We start from the raw sequence: 27956 nt of genomic DNA, 5'->3' as shown, positions 1-27956 counted from the left end.
ATTGGAAGTCTTAGCCAGAGCAATCAGGCAAGAGAAAGGAAGCCCATCCAAATAAAAAGAGAGGAAGTCAATATATCCCTATTTATAGACAACATAATTCTATATCTAGAAAACCACATAGTTTCAGCTCAAAAGCTCCTTAAACTGGTAAACAACTTCAGCAAAAACTTAGGATACAAAATTAATGTACAAAAATCACTAGCATTCCTATATACCAACGCTAAGCTGAGAGCCAAATCAGGAATGCAATCCCATTCACAATTGCCACAAACAGAATAAAACACCTAGGAATACAGCTCACTAGCTAAGTAAAAGATCTCTACAATGAGAATTACAAAACACTGCTCAAAGAAATCAAAGATTACATGAACTAATGGAAAAACTTTCCATGCTCATGGATAGGAAGAATCAACATCATTGAAATAGTCACACTGCCCAAAGAAAGTTAAAGTTTCAATGCTATTCCTATCAAACAACCAATGACATTCTTTGCAGAACTAGAAAAAAAAAAACTATTTTAAAATGAATATAGACTCAAAATGAACCAAAATGGCCCAGGCAATCCTAAGCAAAAAGAACAAAGCTGGAGGCACTATGCTTCCTATATTAGTTCACTCTCATGTTGCTATGAAGAAATACCAGAGACTGGGTCATTTACAAGGAAAGAGATTTAACTGACTCACAAGGAATCCTGGGGAGGCCTCCGGAAACTTACAATCATAGCGGAAGGGGAGGCAAACACATCCTTCTTTACATGGTGGTAGTAAGGAGAAGTGCAGAGCAAAGGAGGGAAAAGCCCTTTACAAAACCATCAGATCTTGTGAGAACTCACTCACTATCAGGAGAACAGCATGGAAGTAACCGCCCCCATGACTCAATTATTTCCCAACTGGGTCCCTCCTATGACATATGGGGGTTATAGGAACTACAATTGAAGATGAGATTTGGGTGGGGACACAGCCAAACCATATCACTACCCAACTTCAAACTATACTGCAGGGCTACGGTAACTATAGCAGCATAGTGCTCGTACAAAACCAGACACAGAGACCAATGGAACAGAATAGAAAACCCAGAAATAAGCCCACACACCTACAACCATCTGATTTTTGACAAAGCTGACGAAAACAAGCAATGGGTAAAGGACTCCTTTTTCAATAAATGATGCTGTGATAACTGGTTGGCCATATGCAGAAGACTAAAGCTGAACCCCTTCCTTACACCATATACAAAAATCAACTCAAGCTGGATTAAAGACTTAAATATAAAACCCAAACTATAAAAACCCTGAAAAATCACTTAAGCAATAACATTCTGGACATAGGAACTGGCAAAGAATTCATGATGAAGATGCCAAAATCAATTGCAACAAAAGCAAAAATTTACAAATGAGAACTAATTAGACTAAAGAGCTTCTGCACAGCAAAATAATCTATCAATAGAGTATTTGGACAGCCTACAGAATGGGAGAAAATATTTGCAAACTACGCATCTGGCAAGGGTGTAATATCTAGCATCTATAAGAAACTTAAACAATTTACAAGCAAAAAAACAAACAACTCAACTAAAAAGTGAGCAAAGAACATAAATAGACACTTTTCAAGAGAAGGCATACATGTGGCCAAGAAGCATATGAAAAAAAAAAACATCACTAATTATTATAGAAATGCAAATCAAAACCACAATAAGATACCATCTCATACCAGTCAGAATGACTATTATTAATCAAAAAAATAACAGATGCTAGCAAGGTTGCAGAGAAAAGGGAATGCTTATCCATTGTTCGTCGGAGTGTAAATTAGCTCAACAATTGTGGAAAACAATGTGGTCTCAAAGGTCTAAAAACAGAACTACTATTTGACCAAGCAATCCCATTACTGTGAATACACCAAAGTAATATAAATTGTTCCATTGTAAAGATACATGCACACAAACGTTCATTGCAGCACTGTTCACAATAGGAAAGACATGGAATCAACCTAATGCCCATCAATGGTAGAATGGATAAAGAAAATCTGATACATATACACCAGGAAATACTATGCAGCCATTAAAACAAACAAGATCATGTCCTTTTCAGGGACATGAATGGAGGTGGAGGCCATTATCCTTAACAAACTAACACAGGAATAGAAAACCAAATACCACAGGTTCTCACTAATGGGAACTACATGATGAGACAACATGGACATAAAGAGGGGAACAAAAGACACTGGAGCCTCCCTAAGGGTGAAGGACTAGAGCAGGGAAAGGATCAGAAAAAAAATAACTATTGGGTACTAGGCTGTCATGGTTAATACTGAGTGTCAACTTGATTGGATTGAAGGATGCAAAGTATTGATCCTGAGTATGTCTGCGAGGGTGTCGCCAAAGGAGATTAATATTTGAGTCAGTGGACTGGGGAAGGCAGACCCACCCTTAATCTGGTGGGCAGCTGCCTGCGAATATAAAGCAAGCAGAAAAATGTGAAAAGGTGAGACGGACTTAGCCTCCCAGACCACATCTTTCTCCCATGCTGGATGTGTCCTGCCCTCAAACATTGGACTCCAGGTTCTTCAGTTTTGAGACTCAGACTGGCTCTCCTTGCTCTTCAAGCTTACAGATAGCCTTTTGTGGGAACCTTGTGATTGTGTAAGTTAATACTTAATAAACACCCATATATATCCTATTAGTTCTGTCCCTCTAGAGAACCCTAATACAGATTTTAGTACCAGAAGTGATTCTAGAGGAACAGAATATTAGGAGTGGAGTTCTTTCATTGGTTTTGGGGTTTCTGGAACTGGCTGCTTAATATGATTAGACCCAAAAATGCTAAGGACTCTACTTCTAACAGTATGGAGAACACTGATAATCCTTGGTGTGAACTGTTTAGAGAGTTATGCAAAATAAATGCATTTAACACTCCTGATTCACCACTAATGAGAGGCAAGGAGTTTAGATAATACCTTTAACCATATGTAGAAAATCAAGGAACACAATGAAGCTGGTTGGTTGCTCCTAAGTTCAGTGGACAAAGTCATGAAACAAATGATGAACTCAGGGATTCTGTCTTCCAGCTTCATAAGCAGATATTGAGCCTCAAATCTGCTAAGATTGCCCTGAGTGAAAGTCTTACCTCCTATAAAGAGCTAAAATTGTGGAAAAACAGACAGAAGTTCTTATCACGTGAGTGGCCGACCTGCAATGAAAGGTGCATACATAGTCTCACCAGGTGTCGACTGTTAAAGTGAGCACATTGGTTGGAAAAGAATGGGACCCTGCAACTTCGAATGCAGATGTGTGGGAAGATCCTGATAAAGCTGGGGACACTGAGTTTGTAAACTCTGATGAACCTTTTTTTGCCAAAAGAAACAGCTTTCCCATCCCCAGTAGTGGCAACATCCCCTCCCTGATCCATGTCGCCATCAGCCCTTCCACCTTTGTCTGAGGAGATAAACCCTGCACTGTCTGAGGCCATAGTAATGGCCTCCCCTGAGGCAGTTGCCAGGCAAAAGACTGTTGATTCATCTCAGGAGTCACTCCCAACACACCTGTTTTCTTCCCGACCTATAACCAGACTAAAGTCCTGGACGGCCCCTAGAGGAGAGGTTGAGAATGTGACCCATGAGGATGTCCACTACACTCAAAAAGAACTGTTTGAGTTCTCTAACTAACATAAACAGAATCTGCAGAATAGGCATGGGAATGGATATTAAGAATATGGAATAATGGTGGAAGGAACATAGAGTTGGATCAAGCTGAATTTATCGATTTGGGCCCCCTAAGTAGAAACTTCACTTTTAATGTTGCAGCTCAGGGAGTTTAAAAAGGTTCTAATAGTTTATTTGCTTGATTAGCTGAAATGTGTATTAAAAGATGTCTCACTATAAGTGAGCTGCCTGATCTCCCTTGGTTTAATGTAGAGGAAGAGATCCAAAGGATTATGAAGATTGGGATGGTGGAGTGGATTAGTAACTTTAGACCTACACATCCCAGCTGGGAAAGTACAGAAGATAAATCCTTGACCAATGCCTTGCAAAACAGATATGTGAAGGCAGCACCTGCATCTTTGAAGAGCCTTGTAATTGCTCTTCTCTGTATGTCAGATCTAACAGTGGGAACTGTAGTCACTCAACTATAACATTTAAATACAATAGAAATAATCTGATCCCAAGGTGGCAGGGGCCAAGTGGCAGCACCCAACCATCAAAGGGATGATTTTAAGTGTCCTGAGGCCTCCCCAACCATGCAGAACTGTGAGTCCATTAAGCCTATTTTCTTTGAGTGATCCAGTCTTGGGCAGTTCTTTATAGCAGTGTGAAAACAGACTAACCCACTTTAAACACGCTCAGAACCCTTACATTTGCCTACAGTTGGCCAAAATCATCTAAAGCAAGACCTACTGTATACTAAAGTGTTGAATATTTTGTAATTTATTAAATACTATACACTGAAACTGAAAAACAGAATGGTTGTTATATGGTAGGTACTCAAAGCATGGTTTCTATTCAAAAAATCCTAAGTCAAACCTCCATAAGTTAAGGACCATTTGTATATTAAACACCCTAAAGCAATAACTAAAATAACAGAATGGAGTTATAACTGTTAAACTAAAAAAGGGAAAAAATAGAATCATTAAAATATAATTAATCCATAAAGAAGACAGAAAAAGAGGTTAAAGGGAACACAGAATAGATAAGACAAATAGAAAACGAATACAAGAATGGCAGATTTAAATCCAACTGTATAAATAATTACATTGAAAGTAATTAAATATAATTAATTTATTTAATTAAACTTAATTTAAAAATATGGAGATTGTCAAATTGGATAAAAAACCAAGACCCAATTGTATGCCGGCTACAAGAGGGCTACTTTAGCTATAAAGACACAAATAGACCAAAACCAAAAGGATTGAAATAGATTTACTATCAAACTACTAATCTAAAGAAAGATTAGCTATACTAATATTAGAAAAAGTCTACTTCAAAGCAAAGAATTTTACTAGGGTTATAGAAGCTCATTTCATGCTGATAAAAGAGCCAATTTATAAGACATAACAAAATTAAATATTCATGTACTTAATAACAGAACATCAAAATGCATGAAGCAAAAACTGATAGAATTGCCAAAAAAAAAAAAAAGGCAAATTTACTATCACATTTGGAGAACCTAACACCCCTCTTTTAATATTTAATGAAACAAAGAGACAGAAATCTGCTGTGATATGAGACTTGAACAGCACTATTCACTAATTTATCATTTGACATTTATATAAAACTCTACCGAACAATGGCAAAACACATTCTTTTCAAGTGTTTAAGGAACATTTAGCAAAATAGATTATATTCTAAGCTATATTTTATATGTCTCAATAAACTTTAAAAAATTCCAATCTAATCCTCTTGGAATTAAATTAAAAGCTGCTAAGAAGATCTCTTCGAAAATCCTCCAAGAGACAAGAATGCTAAGGCAATTTGAAACTACCCCAAATCATCAAAAGGTAAATAAACAAATCACAATAGATCCATACAATGGGACACAACTCTGCAACAAACAGAATGAACTCATGCTACACACAACATGGATGAATCTCAACATTATTAAGCTGAGTCAAAGAAACCAAACCAAAAAAGACTATACACTGTACAATTTCATTTATATAGAGTTTTAGAAAATTCAGACTAATCTATAGTGACCGAAAGCAGATCAGTGGTTGCCTCAAAATAGAGAAAGGGGACAGAGAGGGACATTCCAAAGAAAGGATGTTCCAGCTGTAAAACTTTACATATTAGCCAATAGAAAAAGAAAACATTTGGAGATTGAGAGTCCTTTTCCTTCACATCAAATTCAGTCTCTTGTTTGTGAGGCTTGCCTTGGGCATCACCTGGGATTGTACCTTTGGCTCTCTTTGTCCCCGAGGATAGCATTAAATGAGGCAGGGACGGTGCAAGCAAACTGAGGGGAAAAAATGCCGCAAAAGCAAATGTCTTCAGTGGCTGGCAGCTCTTCATTTAGTTTTATATTTATGGGACAAATAAGACATTTTTTTGAAAGTATTATCAGAGACATTGCCCTTAAACCACAATAAATGTAAGAAGCCAGGCACATTTTGTCAACTTCTAACTGAGCCCCTCTGTAACCTTTTCCCACTTACAAGAATTGCATTGTGTGTCTTTAAATTCGATTCATAAAAAACATGGGGTTTGCATACGGGCTTTACTGATAGAAATAGCCCGTTTGAAGAATAAAGATGATAGAGCATTTTAAAAGTCCGTGCAAGGAAGCATTCTTGTGTGTGAAGCCATTTTCGAGTGAAACTCAAGCCCCAAGGCAAGAACAGTGATAATGTTCTGTAAAGTAAATTGGCCCTGGGATGGGAAGTTAGTTTATCTGCCAGCATTGCAGAACTAGGTTTCCTAGTGACAGGTCACAGAATCTAAGATATTGACACTGGAAAACCATAAACTCTTGTAAGGCTGCTGCATGGGCAAAGCAAACTCTTGCTTGAGCAGCTGCTGCCCTGAGGCCTTTTCTGCATGTTCTACATGTTCTTGATCTGATGTTCTGAGGCTTCTCCTCTGTGATCTAACCAGTTGATATTTATTCCTACAAGTGAATCCATCTCTTCAAATCTCTAGCAAGGACAAACATCCTCAAATCATGAGTTTCTGCCCCTGCATTTTGGACAAGTCGTGCCATTATATTACCACTCTATCTTGTATTTTTATTATTTAAAAATATGCAGTGGCTGACGCCTGTAATCCCAGCACTTTGGGAGGCTGGAGCAGGCAGATCACCTGAGGTCAGGAGTTTGAGACCAGCCTGGTAAACTTGGTGAAGCCCTGTCTCTAGTAAAAATACAAAAATTAGCCAGGCATAATGGTGGGCACCTGTAATCCCAGCTACTTGGGAGACTGAGGCAGGAGAATCTCTTGAACCCAGGAGGCGAAGGTTGCAGTGAGCTGACATCACACCACTACAATCCCCAGCCTGGGTGACCGAGTGAGACTCTGTCTCAAAAAAAAAAAATTCTTAAAAGTGCTTTCCTATTTCTTAGACATCACCCTATTTGGCCCTCACAAAGGTCCGATGAAGTCAGCAGAGCCAGTGTTACTATTCTCATTTTGTAGATGAGGAACCAGGCTCAAGGAGGTTTAGTGATTTGCCCTCTGTCTCACAATAAGCTACAAGACAGCTAACTGTTCAATAACTACCAGCTATTTACTTTATTTCTTCTTTATAAGTGACTGACTATATTTAGAAATGGTCTACACTGATGCTTTTTTTTTCTACTTTTGATGCTTCTTATGTCTTTGAGCTGTCATGAGGAGTACATCAACTTGTATAAATGAAGGATGCAACTATATTTAGAGGTAACTTTTTTTTATGTTTAACACAGAATAAGAAAAAAAATCGCAATCTACTGGTTCTGTTGTAAGGAAGACACAGGTTGGCAACTGCAAATAGTTTGCAGCTCTACAAAGGTAAAAGGCCTGGGCACTGGAGGAGGAGGCGGAAGGAAAGTTAATTTCAAGTACTCTAGGAAAATGCCTAGGAAAACCAGCAAAAGTAATGCAGGGAAAGTGCAGTGATGAACTTCACAGAATTACTCAGGACTGAAGCTTTTCACTAATGAGTTAATATAACTCAGATACTAATTGAAATTGAATTTCTTTTGTGTACTTGTACAGATTTTCTTAAACATTTTTAAAAGTATTAATTGTTTTCAACCATTGTGGAAGACAGTGTGGCGATTCCTCAAAGACCTAGAAATAGAAATTCCCTTCGACCCAGGAATCCCATTACTGGATATATATCCAAAGGATTATAAATCGTTCTATTATAAAGACACATGCACACGTATGTTCATTGTGGCACTGTTTACAATAGCAAAGACCTGGAACCAACCCAAATAGCCATCGATGATAGACTGGACAGGGAAAATGTGGCACATATACACCATGGAATACTATGCAGCCATAAAAAAACGATGAGTTCCTGTCCTTTGTAGGGACATGGATAAATCTGGAAATCTTCATTCTCAACAAACTGACACAAGAACAGAAAATCAAACACTGCATGTTCTCACTCATAGGCGGGTGTTGAACAATGAGAACACATGGACACAGGGAGGGGAGCATCACACACTGGGGTCTGTTGGAGGTGACTAAGGGAGGGACAGCAGGGGGTAGGGAGGTTGGGGAGGAATAATATGTAGAGAAATGCCAGATATAGGTGACGGAGGAATGGAGGCAGCAAACCACATTGCCATGTGTGTACCTATGCAACAATCCTGCATGTTCTTCACATGTACCCCAGAACCTAAAGTGCAATGAAATATATTTTTAAAAAAGTATTAATTGTTTTTGTAATTGCTTTTGGTTTCATATTTGGTCAAATGTTACCCCTGTCAAAAAGGCCCTTCAATTCAGCATGGGTATCAGAATCTGGAAGATATTTGATTGGTGATTTGTTTTGTTAAAAAGCCCATGACAGTGCCTCCCCCAACCCTACCCTGACCCAACAAAGTGACCTTAGCACATATTTGCTCTGCCCACTAAGGCTCCCATATTGCCTGTACATTTTGGAGACAGATGTTTCCTAACCTGTATCTGAAAAGTATAAAGCATGTATCATTGTGAAATTTTAACTACCAATTACTAGAAACAATAAGCTTTTCTTTCCCTGAATTTCATGACCATATCCATTTAACCACACTGTCATATTAGGGTGCACTAGAGAGTTAAATGGTAGGAAAACAGAACAGGCAATGCAAAAGATTAGAAGGGGCAAGAAGCACTTGTGATTTATCAATACATGAGCATTATCCCCAGCACCCATCCCCCAACACCGCTTTAATAAAACACTGGGTTTGGCAATGTGATATAGCACACACCAGCCATAACAGCATTTTGTCTTTTGTGGCAGCACGGAGCTCCTCACCCACCATCCATTGTTTCTTCTGGCAATGCCAGTGGGTGGCTTCTTACTCACACACTCTCTTTGTGGTATGAAGGAAGGCTTAGTCTCTGGGGTGGCTCCCTGGACTAGGCAGGCAGCTCTCATCATGGAACAGGTTAGCTGAACTACACAGAGATTTAAATAGCTCTGGACTCCTTAGCCCTGTGATCCCATCGGCTGGGCTCCAGTGATTCTCCTCTTAACAAAAAGGGATTATAAGTGCACAGTTCCTAGTCCGAAACAAAAGCTGAGAAGGTGTCCAGTGAAGGGAGTCATGGGACAAGAGGACTATTCAACATGGACAAAGTATCACCAGCACTTTTAGAGAGCAGGAGAAGGGCATCCTCAGGCTTGTGGTTGGAGGAACCTGTCCTGAGTCAAGGTAAGTTACAGAGCCAAGGAGAGACCGTGTCAGCCAACTCCGGCAGCAGCTGCGAAGCATGGTCAGTCCCTAGGGCCCACCAGGACTCACCCTTCTCCAGTGTGCAAGGAGTTCTCTGAGGAAAAGCAGTCATAACTATCTGTCTGATATTCTCCCAAATTACTCAGAAAATGGCAAATTAAGTTCACTTGCAGGAAAACAGCTTTCTTCCAAGGCCTCAGGGTATAGCAGAGGAGAAAAAAGCAAAATGATGATTACAACTGAGATACCATTAAAGTTTATTTTTACATTTTCAAACATACATTGTTAAATATATTTAAAAAGAAAGTTTCAAAATAGATGAAGCATATTATCCCACGATATAAATTTTTAATGTATATTGAAATTAGTAGAAGCTTAGAAAAGTCTGAAAGAGTGTGCTACAAATGATTTAAAACCTATGACAGGATTATGAAGGACTTTGCTTTTCTAAATTGTAAATGTCTATACTGCTTGCATTTTTATTTACATGCGTATGCCTTTGTTTTGAAATCAGAAGAATCAATTTTTAAATAAAATGTCAAGCCTTTGAAGAATATTTACCATGAATTTTTTTCTTGAACAAAGAACAATACAGTATAATACTGGTTTCTAAATGTATGTACATATTTATGGTAAATATACCAAAAGGAGGTCCACTAAAATTCTGAGAAATTAATTTCTGGGGGAATAAATTGCAGGCAACTTGTATTTTTTATTTTTCCACATTTTCCAAAAATTTCTAGGGTGATGACATTTATAATCAGGGGGAAAAAGCCCACAATGAGATAAGCCATATAACGTAAACTTACCAAGAGAAGCTGGGAAAAGACTTATCCAAGTAGATAATCTTGAGATGCCCAAAATATTAATAGAAATTCACCAAGGGAATGGGAGAACTCTCTCTGAGGGAACAGGGAGCAAAAGGGCATGAAGCTAAAAAAGAGAATGCATGGTATATTGCTCTGCCCACTAAGGGTCCCATATCGCCTTTACATTTTGGAAACAGATGTTTCTCCACATAGTTCAGCATGATAAGCTTGTGAAGTGCAAAGGAGTGAAACTGATGAGAAATCAAGCTATAAATTGAGGAACCAATGAAGGGGAATGTACAGTGTGCTAGCAAACCCAGACTTGAAGCTGTAAGCCAGGGAAGCCACTGAGGATTTTAAGTAGGGAAGTGACCTAATTTTATTGGCATTTGAAATCACTGGCTTCACCATGGGTGATGGAGTAAAATGAGGCAAAACTGAAATAAGAGAGATCAGGCTTTGCGATGGTTAAGGTAAGAAGTAATGCGGATGAATCTGGATTCAAGAGATCATTAGGAAGCAGAGTCAATAGGACTTGATGACTTGCTGGATGCACAGAGGGCAGGGGTCAGAGCTGACGATGAGTCCCGCAGGATGCCCCGGTTTCTGATCTGAGTGGTTGTGTACCTCACCATACCGTTTTCCAGAAAATAGGGATGGGGAGTTTGAGAAGCAGAATGGAATGAGGAGATAAAGAAATATTAATTTCTAATTTCATTTTAGACATGCTGAATAGAAGTGACTGGGAATCATCCAGGCAGAAGTATCCAGTTCACAGATACGTAAAATGATAATATGGGGAGTAAGAAAAGACAAATGGACAAGAGACAAAGATTCCAGAGCTATGAGTTATAAGTGATCATTCACTTACTAAGAATGTGGGTGAATCAACTCATGGGGAGTGTATAAAGGGATAAGAAAGCCAGTCAAGCATGAGTCTCTGAGAAGTACCAAGGTGGAGGGTCAGTGATGAAAGAGAACTCATTCAAAGATGGAGTCAAAGATACTGAGATATCCTGGCAAGGTGGCTCATGCATATAATCCCAACACTTTGGGAGGCCAAGGCAAGAGGATGGCTTGAGCCCAGAAATTCTAGACCAGCCTGGGCAACATAGGGAGAGCATGTCACTACAAAAAATAGAAAGAAATTAGCTGGGAGTGGTTGGTGGTGCACACCTCTGGTCCCAGCTACTTGGGAGGCTGAGGTGGGAGGATCACTTGAGCCAAGGAAGTAGATGCTGTGGTGAGCTCTGATCACACCATTGCACTCCAGCCTGGGTGACAGAGTGAGACCCCATCTCCAGAAAGAAAAACGAAAGAGAGAGAGAGAGATACTGAGAAGGGTTAGAAAAGCAATGCCCTAAAAGTCAAGAGAGGAGTAAAAAAGGGAGGGAGGGTTTAAAGAACAAGAAGAGCCAGGTCTGAAACTACTCCCTTAGCTATTAGCAAAAGCACACATCACCTTGTAGAGGGCAGTGTTCCTAGAGGGATGGAGTCTGAAAGCTAGGGTGTAAGAGGTAAGAGGCTGAACAGAAATGAGAAGGCAGAAGTAGGTAGGACGGGTCTAGGAAGAAGATAGGCAGCAGCTAGTGGGAGGAGAGTGCAAAAGACAGGAGTTTCGTTTTGTTTGTAAAAAGGGAACACTTGCGCAGGCTTGTGTTCTGAGAGGGCAGTAACAGAAGACAGGAACAAAGAATAAAGAAGACAACAGAGGGTGCCAGGTCTGGAGAGATGTGGTCCACAGCACAGCCTGAGAGTGAGACATCGGCTTTGAACAGGAGGGAAACCACTGATGCTACAGAGGTAGAAAGGAATAGGACAGGAACTAATGCAGATAATTCTGTGGATTAAAAAGCTACCTTTTAGGCTGAGCAGGGCTCACACCTATAATCCCAGCACTTTGGGAGGCCAAGACGGGTGGATCACCTGAGGTCAGGAGTTTAAGACTAACCTGACCAACAAGGAGAAACCCCGTCTCTACTAAAAATACAAAAATTGACTGGGTGTGGTGGCGCATGCCTGTAATCCCAAGCTACTTGGGAGGATGAGGCAGGAGAATCGCTTGAACCCAGGAAGCGGAGGCTGTGGTGGGCCGAGACTGTGCCATTGCACTCCAGCCTGGGCAACAAGAGCGAGACTCCATCACAACAACAACAAAAAGCCAAATTTTAAAGGCAATACTGAAAGATGGGCTCTAATTTCTTCCCAGGGGGAAAAAGAAAGGCAAGTTCATCAGATAGGAGTCATGGAGTTGGGCAAAAGAAGGGAGCTTGAAAAGGGAGATAAAACACTGAAGTAGCAAGTGAAACACAACTGAAGGCTCCAAGTAAAAGGCCATTAGCTTGCACTGAGCCCCACAGCAAGGCCGCTCATTGGTGACTTGAGGCCAATTGATTGGCAAAATGAGGTTTTCTGCACTGTGCTCAGTAGCTGCTCCTATGCAGATGCAGAAAAGAGGATATTTAGATTTCCCAAACTTGGGATTTGCAAGGCCAAAGGAAGGAAAGGAAGGAAATGGTGAAGGTATCAGTTCAGAGGTTGTAGGGATAGCCTATATGTGCTCAGTTATACAGAAGTTCAGAACACATTGCCCCAAAAAGGTGCCACTCTGGCATATTGACAATTTTGAATTAAAGGGACTTGAAAAACAGCAGGTGCAAGAAGATCACTCTTCCTCTTCTTAAAAATAGGAGATGAAATTCCCATGTGAAAGTTGTCTTCCCCATACCAGGAAAAGAAATACTTCTATCACCAAGGATGGGAAGTTGAGGCCGAGGGAAATCTGTACAAACCTTGTTAGACTAACCCTGATCTTCCCAGTCACTTCTCTACCCAATTAACTGCCCTAGCCCAAGCCTCTTAGCCTTGTCACATTCTCACAATTTGCTAATCTTTCTCCAATTCAGTATATAAGCATCCAACTCAAGTTGGGTCTTTGGGCCTTCATTTCCTTATGAAAGCTTCCATGCCACATAAATGTGACACTAAATACATTTGTATGTTTTTCTCCTGTCTGACATCAACTTAATTCTCAGGCTAAGCAGAAAAACTCCAAGAGGGTAGAGGTAAAATTGTGCCTAGCTGGCTAGGGGAGAAAGTGAAGCCCAGGAAATTGTTGCTAATTTGGAGACGGTGAGGAGGAAAGGTAGCTGTGGAAATAGTAGGGATATGGGCACAGGCCTGCCAGTAGAAAAGGTGGCTGCGAGTGGAAGAAGGGATATCAGAGCCTGAAACCTGAGAATACGCTCAGCCCTGAGGACTAGAGGTCACATGAGCTGGGGAAGAGCTTTGCCAAAGTGGGTGGAGTGTCAATGAAGGTCACTGAAGACAACTGGTGGGGACTTAGTGGGAAATAATGGAAAGCCCTCTGGACCAGTCTTCAGGAGTCCTGGGTTTTAATTTTACCCCTGCCACTTTCTTTCTGTGTGGCCTTGAACTATACACCCACCCTCTCTGAGTTTTTGTCTTCTCTGTCAGAACAGAGATATAAAGATACTGTAATGTTAAATAACATGCATGAGAATTCCTGCCGCTTAGTTGGTCTCCATCAGTATCGACTGGATCTGGAGTCTGGCATGTTAGACATGAGCGCTGTGGAGCATAGGAGCCCAGGGATGGGAAGGAAAATGGCCCAACCAGTATGGGACAAGAGACAGGAGAAAGGGGGCTGCGGAAGGAGGGAATACACTTTGGCGGGCTTCCCAGTTTTGCTTAGAACTGACCTTACTTCCTTCAGGTGGAGGAAGGCAAAGAGGAGTTACCCTGCAAGATGTTTTGATCATCCTAGGTTGCAAAGATAGACAGCTTTGTTTCACTCGATTTATGAAGACTTAAAAATCCAGCCAACTTTGTTCTTAGATACCTGTGACCTTGAACTCACGCCCTTTTGGCTGTCCCAGGCACTCTTTCCATAGATTTTCCCTCTAGCCAGCACATTCCATTCCTCTGTCTCCACTAGCAATTTCCTCTTTAGCCTCCAAACAACCTGAAGGGTCTCCTTCCTTAAGAGACTCTCCCCAGCCTGCCTCCCAGCCCTGAGAGCTCTATTGATCTCTCTCCACTTCCTTAGTAATCACACTCTGACTTAAAAATAAAAATAGCTGGACAGAATATAAGATTCTCTTTAGTAGAACAGGGAGCCTGGAGATGCTACAAATTGATCCAAGCCAGGCCTGGCAGAAGCAGAATCAAATTGGCAGAAAACAGAATGGAAGGTGGTGGCAGAACAGAGGCAGGAGCATGAAAACAGAAGAAATAACCATCCTTCACCCACTTCTAGTTTAAGTCATCTCTCTGTATTGTATAAGTTTTGGAATGTCTTGGATCCTATGAGGGACGAAAAATGGTATATATACAGATAAATACATCACCACTTGTATAATAATAGTAATAGTATAATATTAACTTACACATGTATAGCATTTACTAAATGTCACAATTTGCTCTATGGTTCTTACGTCTACTAACTTATTTAGAGCTCACAACAATCCTAGGAGGTAGGTGTAGTTATTATCCCCATTTCACAGATGAGGGGACAGAGGGTCACCAAAATTTAACAACTTGTTGAAGGTCACATTTTTTGTAAGTGGTGGCCAAGCCCAGGCAGTCTGAGTCGATAGCACTTTACAGAGCATTTATACTTATACTTTTTCTCATGTCACTCTCATAACGACCCTGGGAGGCCCAGATGGCATGTATAATTATGCTCATTACCACTAACAGATAAGGAAACTGAGTCCAGGAGGCGAAGTGATTGCCTGAATTCACACAGTCAGGAAATAGCAGAGTCGGGAAGCTAGGTTCTGTATTACAAATCCCTGCAACTGGGGAGATAGGAGTAAGAGAAACTGGCATCTGAGGCTGCTATGGGCAAATAGCAGGGCACAAAGCCAGGCTGGCTATTAGGTGAGCCCCTAGGGCAGCTGAGCACACACTCAGCCAAGTCGACTTCAATGTTCAGGGGTTTTCTGGCAGTACACAAACCATGCACTGCCAGTTTTATATGGTTAGTGTAGGATTTCTGGCACGTCCCCATTCTTTCAGGCAGTCACAGATCCTCCAGTGAATGTGACAATCCCACCAAGGATCCTGGGTCTGGGCCCTAATAGTACCACTGTACGGAATCCCATGGCCTCAATAACTTTGCCTCCATTTTCATTCTTTGGAACCCTGTCTCTTGAGACTGATCTCTCACCCCTTCTCAAAGCCGTCACGTCCCTCAATTTGGCTCTGCACCCTCCTGATTCTCCTACCTCATGTTTCCTTGTCTCCTTCTGGGGGTTCTCTATGCCCCAACTCCATCCCTCATCGTGGGCATTCCTCAAGGCCTCATTTCTCTCCACTCTGTATACTCTTCGCAGATCATCTTCTCTCTCTCCATGATGCCCAACATTTAGTTATTTTTGAAGTACTCTTTAAATCAATTATTATATGGTAAAAAATATATTAAAGGCTGGAACTAAAATTCTTCTTAAGAATGAAACTGTTCTACTCTAGGAAGATACCTTATTGGGACATTTGGGTAGAAAAGACCCCCAAAAATAGTCTGGAAAGAGGAGTACAATATAAAGAGGACTAAATTGATTTTCTTAAGAAAATGGAAGAAATTTGGAAAATAACGGAGGAGGATAAGCATCCACCAGAGGAGAAGTAGAGATGAGTGGCATGAACTTAGGCTGAGGTGGCAGAAATAGCTGAGGGATTCTTTAAGAAGGATGCTCTAGGTCAATGTTAGGTTATTTGCACATCTGCAATGTAAAGCCCCACAATCTCTCCTGAATTTTAATCAATTCTAGTATTAGCCAAGGACTTTCATGAGCCTTTTTATGATCTCTTCTTTTCAAAATATGCAAAATTCTGATTCAATGTCTAGAAAAAGGAGATACGAAATAGGGGCAGGGCCTGTGAGGTTTTAGAGAATCCACAAACTAATTTGGAGTGAGGCTCCTAAATTCTTAGATATCTTGTGGAAGGTATTAGTCTTATCATGAGTGAGGGAATAAGGATTTTAAATCCATCTTATATAGGGACTTAAGAAACATAGATACCTCACACTAATATAATTATAAAGTTACTGAAGTAGCTCCTAACAAACATTTTGAATAATACTAAAAAGTAAAAAGAATGAATACAAATAAACTGTAGTCCACCTCCCAAATACAACTGTTTAACATTTTAGTGAATAACTCTCCGATTTCTTTCCTGGTAAAATTTTTCATATAACTTAATAACCTTTTATATACTCCAATGTCACTCCCATATCCTAGACCCATCTTTTTAAATTTCTGTCTATTGAACATCAAGCTTGGCATGTCCTAAATTGAGTTCAACATCTTTACTCCCAAAGAGAACTCCCCCTACCTCCACCTCACTGCCTTTCCTCTTTTGGGTAATGACAAAACCATCCACGGACTCATTAAGACTTAAAGCCTTCTTTAACTTCTTTCATTTCTCCTAACACACAGCCAACTAGTCACCAGGTTCATTGAGGCAAGCCTCCGTGGAGTCATTGAAATATGATGTCCCTCTGATTCACTGTTTTCATATACCTACTACCATTGCTGGCCTGTTCATTCACACTCTCATCTCTTCATGACTGGACTCCTGGGTAAGCCTCCTAGAAGGCATCTTTGCCTTCTCTCTCTATTCTTTCCAGCCAGGCCAACACATCATTGTTTGACTGACAGTCCCCAAGGAGAGCTTTATCAAATCACTCCACTGCGAGAGAATTTCAAATCACTCCAGTGCCCACCAGTGTAAGCATCAACTCCTCACTCTGCCATTCAGGACTCTCCTAAATGCCATCATTTTCTCCATCATGTTGGGTCACTTAATTTCTCCCCCAAATGCATTTTACACTGCTCCCTTCTAACTCCTGTCTCATGTTGTTTCCTCTGTCTAGACTTCCCCTCTCTTGATAGGATACGCATCTGCCAGGGACTTAATTGTGTTCCTCTCAAAACTCATACGTTGAAGGCCTGAGGCCTGAGGCCTTCAACGTATGAGTTTTGAGAGGAAGAAAATTAAGTATGTCGGAACGTGACTGTATTTGGAAATAAGGCCGGGACTTTAAAGAGCTAATTAAGTTAAAATGAGACCATTACGGTAGACTTTATTCTAAGATGACTGGTGCCCTTTGAAGAAGAGAAGATTACAAGACAGACACACGGAGTAAGGGATGGCCATGTGCGGACACAACCAGAAGGCAGCTATTTGTGAGCCAAGGAGAGAGGCCTCACGAGAAACCTGCCCATACCTTAATCTCAGTCCTCCATCATCCAGGACTGTAAGAAAATAAATTTCTCTTCCTTAGTCACCTCATCTGTATTACTTTGCTGTGGCAACCCAAACAAACTAATGCACCATCTTTAAGGCCGATCTCTGTTTCCACCTTCTTCATGTGACACTTCTGTTCTCCCTCCCTGGGACCTGTAGGACACTCTGGTATTGCTTATTTGCCTATCTGCTGTCCGGGGTGAGGCATGAATCCTGCCTCATTCTCCAGAACAGACCATGTTTTACTCAACTCTATAGTCATCATTGCACCTAACTCAGAGCCTTGTAAGTGGTACGTGTTCAACAATTGGTTATTGGATTGTTTTAAAGGAAATTTTATTGCAGAATAATTCACTTAAATATTACTTTAAAAAAGTAGAAGATGGATCATTGTAAGCAGTAATAAACATGTCATTTGGTTTTTTTTTTTTTTTTTTTTTTTTATGGTACTCTCCAGGTACCAGGCATTTTCCTCTGATATTGAATATCCAAGAAAATAAAGTTGTTAGGCAAAGCAAAATCAATGTCTAATCTTTTAAAAGTTTAAATAGGTAAGTACTTCCCTTTTTACATTGTAACATGCTTTAAATCCACAACTAGTCAGTATGGCATAATGAAACAAGCATTGGTTTATGAGTCAGACTAATCTGGTTCCATGCTTGGCTCCACCATTTACTAGCTATGTAACCATTATCAGATTATTTCACCTCCCCAAGTCTGCTTCCTTATCTGTAAAATGGAAATGTCCATAACTACTTTATAGGATTGACATGAGGACTGAATTAAAAATAAGATTAGAAAAGCTCAATTGAAATCCCAGCTTTCAGCCATTTATCGGCTGAGTGACCTCTGACAGTTTATTTAATCCTTCTAAGCCTTCGTTTCCTCAACTATGGAGTGAGGATGATGGCAATAATAGTACCAAGCTAATAAGCCTGCTGTGAGAATCACTTGGGTATCTGAGACAGTAAATGTTCAATATATATCAAGTGATACAATGTCAGCATTAAAGTGACTAATACACAGTCTACCACATAGATAACATACAATAAATCGTATTTATTATTACTTGCACTAGGATGATTTACATTAAAAACATAACTATGGTCATGAATAAAAAGTAGTTTTTTCCTTATACTCAGTCAATTATAAATGTTCTAAGGGAGAAGTTCAGTATTTGAAGCAATTTAATCTTTTCCCAAGTGAAAATAGTTTTGAGCTAGAGCACTGACGAGCAATATGCAGTCTTGTCACTTTCAGTCCATTCTATTGTTGCCTTTGGTGCTTGGGGTTACCCCTCATTGCACATAGCCAGAACTCTACTTTATAGAGTCATTTCATGCAATGGTAGGCAAGAATATAAAGCTGTTAGTGAAGCTAGCTCAGCTCCATGACAGGTGCCTTCTGAGGGAGTCCAAAATGGGCTCCTTCCCTAACCCAAAACACATATATGTGGCTGGGTCCTTCCATGTGAAATAACAAGAGGAGTCGGCTAGAAAAACACCAGTGGGGGTAATAAAGAATACTTTTTAAATTGTTTTTAAGTTTATAAAATTTTCTATCTCCCCTTCTGGAATGGAAAGGAAAGGTATAAATGGACTGTAATTTTTTTCAAAAGTACTGTTTACATACATATATTGTATTAGCATAGAACTGTAAACCACCTTCTTAAATCTTCACTATTTTGAAAATTCAACTGTGTCAAGCACATAATAAAAACTTAGTAAATATTCCTTGAATTTCAGTTCATCAATAAATTCATATCTATTTCAATGACTTCAGGAAAAATAAAATCTTATATAATATTATATTGGTGATACTTCAAGAATCACCAGAGTGGAGAAGCAGATGCTCATTGTAATTAGTTAAAAAATAATAATAAATTTTGAGAAATAAATTTATTAAGTAAAAAAGAATTATTCTATACCTACCATACGCCAAGTAGGTTCTCAAAAATAAAGATGAATTAGATTCTCTATCCTTTCAAGGTTGAATAGATAAATCCTCCCCCAATCCAATGGACTCTCAATGAAAAGAGAATTAATTCTGGAAGGGCTGTATTTCCTTTCTGCCACTTTCTCTCATGAAACAGTGGACAAGAGTGAGAAGAAAGGTGAAGTCAGGCTTCTGGGCATCTCTGTCATGCTACATCTTCTCTTTTCCCAACTAACAATAGAAAGAGTATCTTCTCAACTTTGTGGGGTTTTCTGGAGCAAAACCTCAGAATCAAAGAATGTTCTAACCAGAGGTCATCATAGAGGTCTCCTTGTCTGACAGTTCTCAACCTCAGTTGGGGCGTATTGAGTCACCTGGGAAGATTTTTCAAAACAGCATTCTCCTGCCTCCCAAACTGGATATGTTCTAAATGAGTGTGAGGGGAAATATATTCCTGCAGCTTTATACCTTGTTGAAAACCACAGTTAGAGTCTATACTATTTCCTTTTACAGGCAAGAAAGTAGGTTCACAAGAACATAGAAAGCTTGCCTAACATCACAGTGAAAACTTGAATCCAGATCTCCTTACTTCAAATACCAAACTATTTTTAACCCTGTGATTCCAAGATGAGCTCTAGGGAGTTTGGTGACCCTTCCTAAAATTGCATGTAAAATTTGAATATGTATGCATGTATACATTTAAATAGGAAGAAGATCCATGGCTTTTGACCGATTTTCAAAAAAATTGAAACCATAAGTTTAAATTTGCACTAGCTATTTCCCAGGCAATTTTAAGAAATGTCTGGGTATAGTGAGCATGACTGCCTATGTGTGACTGAGGGTTAGAACCCCACACAATGTGATTAGAGAGATGTGGTATGAGCCCAATTCTATAAGAACCCCCCAGTTTCCTCCCAAACTTTTGCCTGAAATTGCTTAGTGGGTTGATGGATTTCGTGCTATTCAAACGCAGATGTCCCTGGAGAAACAACATAAGTCACTGTTACACACAATAAAGTTGAAGACATCATATCGTTTCCAAAGAGCTGTGGAGGAGTTGCAAGCAGATTTGAAGGATGGGGAAGGGACAGAGGGATTACAGGGACCCTATACATTGAGGGATGGGAATGCTCCATGGAGGAAGTGGCACAAAAATGGAGGCAGGTGGGCCTCAAAAACCCAAAGCACCATCTGGTTGCCGCCATGATAGAACAGCAGAAGCCTAAGGGCCCAGAGTTGCTGCTGGTCCCAGTCAAGCAGCAGCAGCATGAGTTGCTGTTAGGAGCGGTGGGGTCAGGCCCCGGGAGGTGTTCTTCCCTTCAAGCCCCAATCATGCTGCTCTCTGGACGTGAAGGGGAAGTATACTGCTGCAAGTTCTACCCCAATGGATCCACCTTAGCATCCGCAGGATTTGACTGACTGATATTGTGATAGAATGTCTATGCCACACTGAAGGGACACAGTGGAGCAGTGATGGAACTGCATTACAACATAGATGGCAGTATGCTCTTCTCAGCATTCGCAGGTAAAACTGTGGCTGTATGGGATGGTGAAACAGGTGAGAGGGTTAAAAGGCTAAAGGGACACACTTCCTTTGTGAATTCCTGTTATCCAGCCAGGAGAGCCCCTCAGCTTCTCTGCACCGGCAGTGACAATGGCACAGTTAAGCTTTGGGACTTCCAGAAGTAAGCAGCCGTGTGTTAGCTGTGACCTTCAATGACACAAGCGATCAGATTATTTTTGGTGGAATAGACAATGGTCTCAAGGTCTGGGACCTATGCCAGAACAAACTAACCTACACCAAGAGAGGCCATGCAGGCTCAGTGACTGGCCTGAGTTTAAGTTCTGAAGGCTCTCATCTCTTGTCCAATGCGATGGACAATACAGTGTGTGTCTGGGATGTCTGGCCATTTACCCCTAAAGAGAGGTGTGTAAAGATATTTCAAGGAAATGTGTACAACTTTGGAAATAACCTTCTGAGATTTGGTCACTTGATGGAAGCAAAATAGCAGCTGGCTCAGCCGACAGGTATGTGTGGGATACCACAAGCAGGCGAATATTGTATAAAGTGCCTGGCCATGCTGGCTCCATCAGTGAAGTTGCTTTCCACCCTGACAAGCCCATCATTATCTCAGCAACGAGTGACAAGAGACTGTAGATGGGAGAGATTCAGTGAAGATATGGAATGGAAGACTTCAAAGCTGCTTGTCTTTGAGACCTGTATATGTGACGTCAAATCTCCGCTGCCCAGGCTAGCACCCTCCCTTCAGATGACCATTACTAGCAAGAAACAGAGGAGGTGGTGGCCATATTCCAAAAACCTCTTCTATCCCATTTCACCAGGATGACTAAGGCAAGCTCCCCATGGCCTCTAAAAACCACCTGCCAGATTATAGGGACTGTTTTATTTATTTTTTTTCTTTTTCTTGTTTCCTTTTTCTAATGAAGACCCAATGTGACAATTTGTTGGTTGGGATTTTTTTAATTTAATAACTGGCTTGTATGATATTTACTTCTGTATTTCTCTAAGTCATTTTGTATTAAAAGCCAAATAGATGCTTTGGGGGGGAAAAAAAAAACAAAAAAACAAAGTACCTCTGTTTTCTGTTGATGACAGTCCTGAAGAGTAAAAACCCAAACCCACTGTGACAGATCAGAAGCCTCATGAGCTGACAATTTGGCTGAGACCACTCTAAGCCCTGTGACATTCTCCACCAAATAGTTGAGTAGGTAAATAAATAAATATCATGGCAGCCAGAGAAACACGGTATTTCCCTAAAGAATTCCACTCGCAGACTTGAGGAAGAGTTCAACAACTAGCATCTGGTAAAGTTAGCTAGAAGCTGCCGTATCTTCTAAAAGTGAAAGCTCACTGACAGATGATCCGCTCATTGGTAGCCCAAGCCCAGTCTTCCTGCTGCCTTTTTAGACCCCTGCATTGGTGGCTCCGGGTCTCCTGATAGGAGGCTGGGCTGCTATGAGAAGAAGAGGGTCAGCAGAAGCAACCATACTGGCTAAATATCAGCCCCTCCAGCCCTTCTGGACCTCAGGCACGCTAATGTGTAGGGGCAGCTAACCAGCTTTAAAGAAGAGACCTAAAAAGGACTTGGCAGGTATGTGGGTCCCTGATTTCCCATGGATACTTCGAATACAGGCTGGACAGTCAGGGTGTCAGGGAAGGGCTTACCCATTCCTTAATAAGTAAAGAAGCATGGCATTATCTGCTGGGAGAATTTTATTTTGCTGAGTATCATAGATGCTGCTAACTAGCTACCCTTCTGATGGCTGTTCGCACAGCTAAAGAGCTCCTCCTGCTGAATTCTCATCAAGAAACTGGCTGCAAAAAGCAGCTCCTCCTTATAAGCCCTGCATGTAGTCCTCTGTCAGCTACATAATGTTTCTAAATTCCTACCCAAGAACAAACCACTAAAAATTAATTATTACTTGAAGAGAACAAAGAGAGAAAATACCAAGTGTTTAGTTCCTTAAATTACTTTTAGTAAAATTGGAGACAAGAAGGCTAGCCTTGAGCAATATCTTTGTCCCCAAATGTATAATGCATTAGTCAGAGTTCTCTAGAGAACCAGAACTAATAGGAGGTAAATATAAAGAGATCATTACAAGGAATTTGTTCCTGTGATTATGGAGGCTTAAAAGTCCCATAATCAATAGTCTGCAAGCTGGAGACCCAGGAAAGCTGGTGGTGTAGTTCCAGTTTGAGTCCGAAGGCCTGAGGACCAGGAGAGCCAATAGTATATGTCACAGTCTGAGGGCAGAAGGCCAATGTCACAGCTCAATCAGTCAGGCAGAGAGTGAAAATTCCCTTCCTCCAACTTTTGTTCTATTCAGGTCCTCAGCTGATTGGATGATGGCCGTTCACATCAGGAAGGGCAATCTGCTTTACACAGTCCTCTAGTACAAATGCTGATCTCATTGGAAACACCCTCACAGACACACCCAGAAATAACATCTAAACAAACATCTGGGCACCCTGTGGTCCTGTCAATTTGACATATAAAATTAACCATCACATAGAATTTGTTGCTTTTTCTTTTTTTTTTTTTCCTGGTTACACAGAGTGTTAATAACACTGGATGAGAACTTAGAGTTAATCCTCTCATTTAAAGATGGGGAAACTGAGGTCTCTAGAGGGTTAAGGGACTTGACTGAGACTCCCACTGACAGTTGGATGGGCCTGGAAGTAAAACCTAGATGAATACTTTCCTACTGACCGCTGGATGGTAATTGTTCTTATTACCTGAATGATTCATAAACCATTTCCAGTGTGTTTAACGTTTTCAATTAATTAGTTATAATAAGGAAGAGTTCCACTTCCAGAGGTTGATTTTGTTTTTGGTTTTGTTTTTTAGATCCTCTCCTTCCCATTGTCTTATTACATACCCCTCACTCCCTCATCTCAAAACACCCTAGTTAACTCATTGGCCATCTTGATAATGGTTTTGTTGCCCTGACAGTGAAACCAGGGCTGAGCTTCTTAAGCTACAGTAAATTAGACATAAGAAAAGTGCTGAATCCATTTCTACCCAACTGACAGATTTTGTGGCGGGGTCTTGTACCCAGGGTCCCTGCCCCTTTTAGACATTGACAGCAGTAAATTGAGGCATCTGACATTCAGATCTTCTTCTAGGCTTGTCTTTCTCTCTAGAAGAGAAGCCATTTTTAGACACTTGCCAGGTGCTTTTGATGAGCCTCACATGTCTTTTCCTAGAAGCAAAATGTTTAAGGTCCACAAGTGAATAAAATACCCACACTGGCTTCTGAAAGAAATTGTCCAATGACAGAAGGACCTTTATATCCAGAGGTGTTGGCAAAGTTGTGTGGGGCCACGTGGATAGGTTGGAACTGCTCTAGCTTAAAAGGCATTAGATGCCCTGGGCTCTTCCATAGCTAGGAAAACCCAGCTCAGAGAGTATTATCAACCTCCAATATTGCCCTGGGACTTTCCAGGTCCTATCTCAGTACTTTGGCCTCAGGTTTTATCCCCTTGTCTTATCTACTCTCTGACTTCACACTGACTACCTCCGATTACCTAGAAAGGTCCCTCTCTACTATCAGTGGCCACTTGCCACCAACCACTGGCCTTGGAATAAATGACCAATCATGTCACCATCCTCATTCCCTTTTTAAAAATGCCATTTGATGGCCAGGTGTGCCGGCTCATGCCTGTAATCCCAGCACTTTGGAAGGCCAAGGAGGGTGGGTTGCTTGAGGTCAGGAGTTTGAGATCAGCCTGGCTAACATGGCAAAACCCCATCTCTACAAAAAAATACAAAAATTAGCCAGGTGTGGTGGCGTGTGCTTGTAGTCCCAGCTACTCAGGAGTCTGAGGCACAAGAATTGCTTGAACCTGGGAGGCAGAGGTTGCAATTGAGCTGAGATTGCACCATGGCACGCCAACCTAGGCAACAAAGAAAGACTCTGTCTCAAAAAAAAAAAAAAGCCATTTGAATTATGCAGAAGGGCAAGGCTTCAGAATTCTATTATGAAATTCTGCTGTCCCTCTGTCTGTCACACGCTCCCCCACAATGGACTTAGAATGTGTTTGTTCATAGTGACTGGTTTAATAACATCTTCTGATGAATATAGATACCAAGAAAATTGCCAGGTTTATGTGTGAATCCACTGGGCATCAAATGCTTATCTTGTTCCTAGTTTAGCGATTTTTCTCAAAACTTATTTGAATTCCATATTTTTTGAAAAATTATATCTACCGGGCATATTGCCAAGAAATACAAAATCCAGTCTTGTGTGCAGTCAAAATGCATTTAGAAAAGGTGTGTGTGATAAGATTTCTCATTAAAGAATGCCTTTGGCTAACATATACCATCTCAAATATACTTTACTCCCAGAAATTACTTGGTCAGATTGAATCATTACAAAGATTCTACAGAAGTCTGTGATTTGTATAAATAAGCTTACAAAACGGAATCCACCAACAGGTTAGGCATTTTTGTCACCAATTTTAAGAGGAATTTTCACAAACTGACTGTCCAGAGAAGAGAGTTTGTTATGTAGTCAGAGATCACAGGCCCTGTAGTGTTTTATCTCTGGAGGACGTAGGGGAAATGAAGAGCCCTCGAAATAAACACTTTGAACACCACAGTACATTCACATTGGACTATTTCCTGCGATTGGCTTCTTAAAGCAGAAAACGTTATACAAATATGAAGAACTGTCTTCAGAGAGGACATATTTCACATTCTTGCCCTTTAATGGTCCTAATGATGTAAAATTGCATAAAGTACATATTGCCACTAAATGAAAAGCATAAATCTCTTTCCCTCTTGCTTTCCCAATTTCCCTCAAGGAAATTCTTTCAAGCACTCTGCTTTATAGTTAATGCTAATTTCTCCATGACCAAAGGACCACTGGGGAGAAATTCGTATTTAAAATGTAGTTATATGGATTAGGATTCTTCAGGAAAGCCATTATTCAATGACATTTATAGAAGAGAAAAACCATTGTAGACTATTCTTACTCTTACAATGGATGTTCCTGCAAGGGGTGACACAGGTCAAAGAGATATAAATGGGAACTGATTTAAATGTGTGTGTGTGTGTGTCCATGTGTGTGTGAAGTTTCTAACTATGATCTAGTGCTCAGAATTGACAGAAATGGTCTTAGGCAACATATTTAATCAACTATAAAGTTCACACAAAGGTAGACATACATAATTGGGTAAAAGCTCACTCACCCCCAAAGAGCAGTGAATGTAATTCCTAGATCAATTGAACAATTTTTTCTCAGATGTATTCAACTGAAAAATTTGTCTTTGGATATTTATACTAAAACATACTAAAACCAACAGTCCAAACATCATATTAATTAACAGGAAATTGTTCTACTATGTGCAGCAAAAGGGAATTGAAAACATTATTTCCAAATCAATCACACCACATAAATTTGACCATATATGAGTCCAACATATCATGACAGACTGTTGTAGTCTTGCAGTTTGCTTTACATTTGTTCCAACAGAATTCAATGTTTGGGGTGTGTATACCAAGTAATGACACGAGACAGAAGTTGGAAGCATTATGGTTAACTCGAGCATGTTAGAAACCAAGGAAAAGCTGGATATTGTTATATAACCCATGAATTGTGGTGAATGGTAGAACCAGGCTGAACTATGCACTGCAAAACAGGTGACCAAGTTTGGATAGACTTGTCACCAGCAATTTCCAAACAACAAATAGTTGATTGATGGGTAGTATCTATCATAACAAAACCCATATTTGCCCTTTCTGGAGCATGGCCATGATGACACTTTATTTTGTGGCTTAAGCGGGACTTGGCAATTTGCAAGTAATGACCTGTACCACCAAGCTGTATCAGATGTACCTCCAAGTATTCTTGGACAAGTATACTTTGCAACAGAAATTGTAGGTATCTACCACAGTAGGAGCCAGAATGCTAATAATTGCAATTGCTACTTTCTCTGTGATTTCATAAAACCATAAGAACAGGTGAAGCCACATTTTCAGGTATATGTTGCACTTAGCAAAAAAAAAAAAAAGATTCCTTAGGAAGAGAAACTCATGATGATAAACCCCACAGGCTCCCACAGAGACAAATTATTCAATTGACCCTAATTCCTCTCTTCATCCCAATTTGGAGAAGAGATTCAGCTGATCAGAAAACACAGCGTGCTTGGCCCCATGAGAACCAGGAAGTTGGGAGGACTTCTGAGCCCATAGCAAAGTCATTCTCAGGGTGAGCAGCCTTGGGCTATTTCCTGCGATTGGCTTCTTAAAGGAAGAAGGGCCTCTTTGGGAATAGGGCACTGTACTTCAAATGAATTTTGAACAGAAACTGAAAGAGAACTGTTGTAGTCCATTTTCACACTGCTTAAAGAAGTAAGTACCTGAGACTGAGTAGTTTATAAAGAAATGAGGTTTAATTGACTCACAGTTCTGCATGGCTGAGGAGGCCACAGAAAACATACAGTCATGGCAGAAGGCGAAGGGAAAGCAAGCACATTTTACCATGGCAGAGCAGGAGAGAAAGAGAGCAAGGCGGGAAGCACCACACCCTTTTAAACCGCCAGATTGCATGAGAACTCTATCACATGACAGCAATAGGGAGCTGGTGCAGACCATTAGAAACCACTCCCATGATCCAATCACCTCCCATCAGAACCCACCTTCAACATGTGGGGACTACAATCCCACATGAGATACAGTGGGGATCCATAGAGCCAAACCATCTTAGAGACCAAATAGAAATACCCAGATAGCCCTGAGGCAAGAACGGCTAAAGAAGGGAAATCCAAACAGAACAAGAACAAAAACTGTTCTCTCAGTCATTCATAAGATTTTTTACAAGTTCCTTCCTGAGGAGGGTCCGTCCACACATCACTGTTGTATGTAATTAGGCTTAAAATCACCACATAACATTGCATATGGTTTCCATTATATAGATTGAGCTCAAGCATTTCAACTCATTATTTTGCCATTTTCCTAAGGTTGTCAGCATAACAACCCCTGTAGATAAAGATACTGAGGGTAAATGAGCTTTATTTGTCATTTGTTGCACTCAAGATTCTGACTGTGAGGGAAAGCTCATCAGGG

At 40.5% G+C, this 27956-nt stretch overlaps 1 protein-coding gene and 1 pseudogene across 2 annotated transcripts in view; one reads left to right on the top strand and one right to left on the bottom strand.

Moving 5' to 3' along the window:
- The window catches only part of KCNAB1 (potassium voltage-gated channel subfamily A regulatory beta subunit 1), a 370457-nt gene that overhangs the window by 318319 nt on the left and 24182 nt on the right, over window positions 1-27956 (bottom strand). The gene's annotated exons all lie outside the window — the stretch shown is intronic.
- On the top strand, window positions 20569-21541 carry LOC105713594 (U5 small nuclear ribonucleoprotein 40 kDa protein-like; annotated as a pseudogene).

The sequence above is a fragment of the Aotus nancymaae genome, unplaced genomic scaffold (assembly GCF_030222135.1).
Source record: "Aotus nancymaae isolate 86718 unplaced genomic scaffold, 86718_ANA_hifiasm-v0.15.2.pri h1tg000019l, whole genome shotgun sequence".
Lineage (NCBI taxonomy): Eukaryota > Metazoa > Chordata > Mammalia > Primates > Aotidae > Aotus > Aotus nancymaae.
This window is presented reverse-complemented; position numbering and strand designations above follow the sequence as displayed.